The sequence below is a fragment of the Bos javanicus genome, chromosome 5 (genome assembly GCF_032452875.1).
Source record: "Bos javanicus breed banteng chromosome 5, ARS-OSU_banteng_1.0, whole genome shotgun sequence".
NCBI classification, from domain to species: domain Eukaryota; kingdom Metazoa; phylum Chordata; class Mammalia; order Artiodactyla; family Bovidae; genus Bos; species Bos javanicus.
Window position 1 is genome coordinate 68,385,719 of NC_083872.1, and position 8,558 is coordinate 68,394,276.

Here is an 8,558-nt window from a genome sequence, read left to right on the forward strand (position 1 = left end):
GGGTATCCTGCATTGCAGGCAGATTCTTTACCATCTGAGCCACCAGAGAAACTATTTGCTCTTCCTGTTTTCCTGTCAAGACTTAAGACCTGGGATGGTGATCTTCCTTTGGTCAATTCTGAATCTTAGGAAGATGGCAATTAACAAATATCAGTCTCTCTTCCAAGCACAGTTGACCCTATTAAAAACTGGTTTCTTATTCTAATCTAGCCTCTCCCTTCATAGCTCCATCCTCATGCTGGTACCGCAGAAGGAACAGCTGAATGAAAAATACCTCAGTTCTCTTTCCGTAAATCTCAGTTTCCTCAACAACAGGGTGATGATGGCAGTGCCACCTTATCCACTGCACCTGTAAAATACACAGCTTCATTATGAGGCCTGGATAATTTCAAGTCTATGTAAAAGTACTTGGAAGCCTACCAAGTATGTTTGTATTAGGAAGCCCTAAATAAAATTATACATTTTAATAAGTGTGCAAATACTTATTAGTGTCATTATCTGAATAATTTCTGGGTATACCAGGCCTTCTGGACAAATGTCTTCTGGTTTTACCTTGACAAATACCAGTTCCTTAGCTTTTTAGAATATATATAATATATAAGCTGTTTTCATATTCACACCAATTAATACGGAAATTAATTTTCAACGTCTTTGGCCATGAAGGATGGTTGGGTACCTCTCCTGGTAAAAACAGTGACTTTCTTCTGAGGGAGGTACAACTTATATACTTGGCTGTTCACATTTATTTTTAAAAAGTTTGCCTTGGAATAGTATTTCCCCAGGTTATTTTCTTCAGTTTTTATTTTTATCGTCTCATTTGACAGTTGTGATGTGAGTGAGTCATAGTGGAGAAACTTCATTTTTATATTTGTACTTGGCCTGATTGATTCATATTTCTCTCTAGGATGAGTAATGTAATTTGCATTAATTCAAATGGGGAAATACCCACAAGGAAATTAAATTCTACATAAAGTTACATAGAAGTTCATTCCCTGCTTGTTGCATAACACATCCTTACTGTGATCCCACTGTGAAGTGTGGGTTTTATAGATACACCCCCCCAACCCCTGCCCGACCTTTTTAGAAAATATGATTTTTGTTTCAGTGGGCAGTCAGAAGTATGCAGTTGGGATTAGCAAATGATGTTTCAGTATAATTTATCCACTGCTTGATATCTAGATCCACTGCCATTTTCCCATGCGGTTGTCTTACAGACAAAATTTTATCATTTTCTACTTTTGTTAATAAGAATACCCTAGAAACTGGCACTTCTGATATTTAATACAAATCTTTAATCTTATACTGAGGAACAATGCTTAAGTTTAATCAGAGTTAAAATAACTTACAAAATAGTTTCTTTTTAAAAAAATTTCTTTATTTTTTGCTTGCCCTGAGTCTTCTTTTCTACGCACAGGCTTTCTGTAGTTAAGGCAAGTAGGGGCTACTCTTCATTGCAGTACAAGGGCTTCTCATTATGGTGGTTTCTCTTGTTGCAGACCATAGGCTTTAGGTACATGGGCTTCAGTAGTTGGGGCATACAGGCTCAGTACTTATGGCTCATGGGGCCCTAGAGCTTGGGCTCAGTGGTGCACAGGCTTAGTTGCTCTGTAGCATGTGGAATTTTCCTGGATCAGGGATTGAACTTGTGTCCCCTGCATCGGCAGGTGGATTCTTATCCACCGTGCCACCAGGAAAGTCCCCAAATAGTTTCTTGAAGTGGGTTCATGTGTACTCTGAAATTTAGAGAGTATGTATTCTATAATTTGGTATATCATGTTTTGATAATTTTAGAATTTTGATAATTTACTTTTAGAACTTGCTTTCTAAATCTGGAAAACTTTTTGTTGTTGTTTTTGTAACAAACTGTAAATGGTTTACTTCTAAAACTAAGCAGATAAGGAAGTCTTAAGAGTATATAATTTTATGTGATAAACTTTTTATTTTTAGTCTTAGAACATGAGCATTAGAGTATGAATTGACTTTTGTCCAGGCAGTCTTTCAGTTATAGCTTTCCTTGCCCTTTCCTTTAAGTCCCTCTTTATACACCCCATCATTCTTTGAAAGGATTCTTGTCTTTTTAAATGTATGCTGCCAGAGAAGCTGGATTCAGACTGGGGCACAGGTGCTGTTCAGAGAAGTGTAAGAGAAAGGTCACTGAGGTTGTATGAATGAACTCGTTCTCTCATTTTTATCAAAATGCTATATTTGGTCCTATAGAAATGATAGACATCTTTAAATGTACTTCTGTATGATAGAAAGCCTACTGTTTTAGTAGTTATGTGAGAGTGGGACAAGAAGACATTCTCTCTTTTTTAATAGGTCAGTTTATTTTTTTATTTTGGAAAAAATGGTCAAAAATGGAGACTGACAAATAGTATCTCAAAAAAAAGTCCTCTTGTCCAAACCCTTACATTTCTTTACCTGGACCACAAGAGCCTCTCAACTGCTGTCTTTAACTGCGATCTCATGTGAATGTCCTTGCCTCTTCACCCTTCATCCCCCATCACTTTCAGGAAAGTATTCAGACTCACAGAATCACTCTATGCAACTACCACTAGGACTGTGAGCCTGCCAAGGCAGAGGCAAGATTTTCCTTAGTCATTCTTAGTCTGCCTGAATGTACACGTGCACTGAAGTCATCCTTGGATGGACCATGTGCTGCATGCTCTAGTTGTTCCAACAGCTGGAAATACCTCTAATTTAAGAAGATATTCTCTTCTTTGATGATTTCTATGAACTCCAGGCGAAAGTGCTGGTCTTTTTCATTTTACGCTGGAGGAATGTGGTTCTACACTTTTCTGCAGCATTAATAACAGGCAATTTGTAACTTGTATGTAAATGTAATTTTAAACTCTCTTTTATTCAGTAATTTCAAAGTTATTTAGTAGTAATTTTAAATATCAGTGAAATGTAAGCACCTTGGAAACAACAAGCTCTGAACTTGACTCCAGGCTCTGTTAACATGCCCTGGACAAGCGCTCACATTTTTTACCTGTAAAATTGCAACAGTGACACCAATTTTATAGCACTATTTAAGGAATTAAATAAAATACCTAATAAAATGCCCCCCAAAAAGTTTTTTAGCATTATAAATTTGGCACTTGTAACTCTTATTCTTCATGTAAAATTTTAAGTTTTTGCCATTGTAATTTATATAATCTTGCTCATATGACTTTAGTAACAGATTTGTTGGTTAAAAGTTACTTGACCAAAAAATAAATAATACTTTGACCATAGTAGGATGTGTTTTTTCCTCAGGTTTGCACATAATGTTTTGGAAACATTAAGTATTCCAGTGCCTTTTTAAACGTGGTTAGTACTAAACCCATTTTATTGTGGAGTAGACTGAGTCACTAAATATGTAGACTATATTTTATGAAGGTACACAGGTGAATCACTGAAGACAGAATAGAATCAACAGACTTCAAATACTCTTAAATATCTCACTGTCAACAGGGAGAATCTTGTTCGTTACATAAAAATGACTAAAAAGTGTTCAGAGGAGAAGGCTGCTTGAGGAGGAAAGTAACAAAGTGGGTAAGAGACTCAACTGTTGGTTATAACTTTTTTTTACATTTCCCCCCTTGTTTTTCAGCTTCTTCCAGGTAAAGAAGTTATTTAAATCTATATCTGTTCCTTATTTTTTTGCTTGAACTTGATCAGGTAGGTAAGATTCTGTTTAATATGTAAATTATATCTGCTGACTGTACGTTTTATTTAATCTATTGTGTCTGGTTTTTATTTTTCTTCCTCAAGGTTTTTGTTGTTCAGTAATCTCTTACCAGTTGATTCCTCTTACCTCTTAGTTCCATTTAGACAGGGCTTTCCACTAGGACCGATCCTATTTACCTTTAGTCTTTAGTTTATTATAGCTTAGGTATTACTCTGAGTTTCCTATTGTTGGAATCATTATTTCTACTAACCTTGAATCTAGTTACAAGTACAGTATATGCTAGTTTTATGGTAACTTTATTATTTTTGCAAGTTTACCTCCTTCCTGGAAAGTCATACCAAATAATATTTTTTAACTAAATATAAATTGAGATGTATTCAGAAACTGTGTTAAGGACATATAAAGACCAGTAATGATAAAGATCCATGAAAGGGGCTGTTGGAAAATAGTTGCATATGGTTAGAAATCCCAAGGAAAGAAAAGGTAGAGTAAAGTAGCCTCTTCCCAGGACCATGGTGCTCAGTTTTTTGTTTATGGGTCAGAAAATCCCAAAGACTCAGCAGTCAAGCATTATGAAGAATCTGATCAAGTGCACAGCATCATCATTTCTGTTGTAAAAAGGGGATCCCTCCAGGTCAGGAAGTATAGGCAGGTAACCTTCATTCCTAGTAGCTTGGGGAAGCAGTCCTAGGTATTTATAGTCTCAGCCCAGTCTCCAAAGGAATCAAATGACAGAAGAGACTCAGCTAGAGAGAGACATGGTAATTAGGATAGAGAGCTCATTTCTAGGATCAGGAGGTAGTGGTGGGGCAGAAAACTATTACCTGATGCTTCTAAAGACAAATTCCCTAACACAGAACCAGATAATAGCTGTCACTTACTGAGTGCCTGCTGTCTCACAGAGACTGTGCTGGATTTATACACAAAGTCACTAATACTCACAGGAACTCTGCAAGGAAGTTATTATCTATCATTACATTTTACACATGAGGAAATTGAGTCCCAGAGAGGTCAAATAACTTCCCCCAGATCATAAAAGTAGATCTGTAACTTGGACACTGCTGCTGCTGCTGCTAAGTCACTTCAGTTGTATCCGACTCTGTGCAACCCCTGAGACGGCAGCCCACCAGGCTCCCCCATCCCTGGGATTCTCCAGGCAAGAATACTGGAGTGGGTTGCCATTTCCTTCTCCAATGCAAACTTGGACACAGGCCTGTGTAATTCCAAAGTCTATGTTCTTTCCATAATACCATGTTGTCTGTCTCTCCTAGCATGACCTTTCTATTCCTCCATCAGGGAAGACTCTTGCCCCTAAACACTCCATAGTATAGGAAAGGAAATCTCAGTAATTAAAATTTCATTTGGGCCAAAAAGTAGCCTTTTTTTGGGTGGGGGGGGAAGATTTATTTATTTCTATGCTAAGTCTTCAATGATGTATGTGTGCTTCCTCTAGTTGAGGCGAGTGGGGGCTACTCTTGGTTGTGGTGCGCAGGTTTCTCATTGCAGTGGTTTTTCTTGTTGCGGAGCAGGGGCTATAGGCGTGGGGGCTTCTGTAGTTGGGGCATACGGCTCTAATGTACAGGCTCAGTAGTTGTGGCACACAGGCTTAGTGGCTTCATGGTATGTGGGATTTTCCCTGCTCAGAGCTCCAACCCCATGTCCCCTGCGTTAGCAGGTGGATTCTTAACCACTGGACCACCAGGGAAGCCCCCAAAGTAGCCTTTTAAAAATAAAGGTTTTCTGGGAAAGTTAAGTCACGTGCAGCTTGGTGTGAATTAGAAAAAAAGTAATTAAACTAATAAGACAAACCAAATGAACACATTAATTAAGGATGGGAAAATAAGGGAGGTAACATTGAAAGAGGATGGGCAGGCTGGATGTACCAACTGGTTAGGGGGCAGGAGTTGGAAGGCAGGGAGATTGGTGAGCATGCCAAAAGGTGGATGGGGATCAGTTAAGGCAAGCTTCAGCTACTCTGAAATTTTAATTCTGGAGCCACTAATCAGACAGAAGCTCTTTTCTTTTGTTGTATAAGTGGCAATCTGTAGATCCCTGCTGGGAGTTCCCACTCACCCCTTGCTAAAGTCCTGTCTGAGAAAATCTGAAGTATGTGAATTGGGATATGTTGAAACTGTCTGTAGTTTAAGAATGGGAACCTCTTACTGGATGGTCCTCTGTGTTCTCACTTGTTAATTTTTCACACATTAAGAAGCTATTTTCCTTCTCTTTTTCACAGTCTGGGCAGCTTGCAGGGACAAATCAGAATTTGTAAAGTCAGCAATTCTTAAAATGTGGTCTGCAGACCTCTGGGGGTACCTGTGAACTCTGGTGGTCCTCAAGGTCAAAACTTTTTGCATAGTAATGTTGAGATGTTATTTACCATTTCATAGTAATGTTGAGATGTTTTGACATTTTCATTGATAGTGCAAAGCAATGGTGGGTAAAACTGCTGATGGCTTAGCATTAATCAGACTAGGGGTATCAAACTATACTAGTTTATATCACATTCTTCACCACCACCACACACACAGTGAAATAAATGTCAATTTTACTTAAGACTAGCCTTGATGAAGTCATAAACATTATTAACTTTATTAAATCTCAACCCTTTGAGAATAGATCTTTTTAATATTCTGTGTGATGGGGAAAGTATGCGTAAAGTATTCTGCTACATGAAGTATGATGATTTTCTCAAGGAGAAGCACTTATGCAATTAATAGTTTGACTTGCAAACTGAACTAGCAGCTTTTTTCATGGAACACAATATATACTTGAAAAAATAACTGACAGTCAAACTATGGTTATTAGAACTTGAGTACTTGGCAGACATTGGCCCCAAAAGGAATAAAATGAGTCTGTCTCTTCAAGGATAACAATTGACAGTGTTTGTTGCCAATGGTAAAACTGAGCTTTCACATGAATATTAGAATTTGGGAAGTTGTATCTGCCATATGAACTCAGTAGTTTTTTAATACTTAAAGACTTTTCTGGGACTTACTGGTGGTCCAGTGGTTAAGACTGTGCACTTCTACTTCAGGGACTCTATCCCTGGTCAGGGAACTAAGATACTGCATGCAGCTTGGCCAAACAACAACAAAAAAAAGTGCAACAGGGAACTCTGCTCAATGTTATGTGACAGCCTGGATGAGAGGGGAGGTGGGGGAGAATGGATACATGTGTATGTGTGGCTGAAACTTTGATGTTCACCGGAAACTATCACATCATTGATTATTAATGGGCTATACCCCAACACAAAAGAAAAAGTTTTAAAAATGACTTGCTTGATGAGGTTAGTGGTACTATTTATGAATATAATTATTAAAAAATATTCTGTGTTAAAATATGCCAACATCTGGAAGATTTGTTTAACTTAGTGAATGAATATTTTCTTAATGATCAATATATGACCTTACAAAGTCACTCATGGGTAACAGAGCCTTTCAAAGTGTAAGACCAATGGGTTTAAATGTGATAGAGTATAAAGATGTCATCCACATAGTTTCTGATTCCCCCTTGCACCTAACCTTTAATCAGTCACCACTCGTTGAGTTTTGGTGTAGTATCAAAAAGAATATCCACAATTATCTAAAAAAAAAAAAATCTATTAAATATTTCTCATTTTTCCAACTACTTGTCTTTTTGAGATTGGATTTTCTTCATACACTTCTACCAAAACAACATATATCACAATATAGTGAATGAAGAAGCAGATATAAGAATCATCTTTTTTTAAACCAGACACTTAAAAAAATAGCAGAAAATGTAAAATAATGCCAACCTTCTCATTATATTTAAGAAAATATAGTTAATTTAAGTTAAAATGTTAAGATGTAATGGGTTTATTATTAATTTTAAGACAATAAATATTTTTAAAATGTTTTAATTTCTAAATCGAGTAGATATTAATAAATGTAACCCATATAAACAAAAATTCTTTGGGATCCTCAACAATTATTTAAGAAAGTAAAGGGGTATTGATGCCCAGAGTTTGAGGTCATGTGTTCCAAGGCAAGGAGGAAGTGTGAGCGTTAATCCAGTCAGTCATTCTGGATTCTGTGAGACTTAACTTGTCTGCAGCATAGGAGGAGCACGGTCCAACATGTTGGGAAGGGGTGGGCTCAGAACCAGTCCCACGGGAGAGTTATGTGATCTTGTCCATGTCTTCAAGAAGCTTGTGATTATGGAGCTGAAATTGCTGATGTGATCTCTTAAGTGCTGGTTTCAAAAGATACAGCTTCTTATCTGTTTGTGCTTGACCCCACGAAGAACCATAGGGATGCCTTTCACACCTGTCTTGGCTCCCTAACCCTTCCAGTGCCTGAATTAAGAGTAGATTCTCAAATAATTAGAGGGCCAGTTGGTAGTCAGGGGTATTTGGTATAGAATCAGATGGGTGCATTTATTCATCTAGCATGTTTCCTGAATGCTTGCCATGCTAGACTCTATACTAAGCACTGGGAATACAGTAGGGAACCAGGCAGGTGTGTTACCTGTTCTTATGAAACTTACGTATTTTTATTTTCCCCAGAAAATGCCCTTAATCTTCCTTTAGAATTGAGGGCCTGTGGCAGCTAGTGCTGTGTACCGTCTAACTGGATTGGTAATAGAGTGAGTTCTGGTGTTTGCAGTACTATCGGCTCTCAAAGAAAATCAAGAAGGGAGGCTGTGCTGGCAGGGAGGATTCTCTGGAGAAGGGAATGGCAACCCTCTCCAGTATTCTTGCCTGGCAAATCCCATGGACAGAGGAGCCTGGTGGGCTACAGTCTATGGTGGCGAAAAGAAACCGCCATGAGACTAACACTTTCACTTTTTTTAGATGAATTAAGGGTATTACTTAGGACTTCCCTGGTGGCTCAGACGGTAAAGCGTCTGCCTGCAGTGCGGG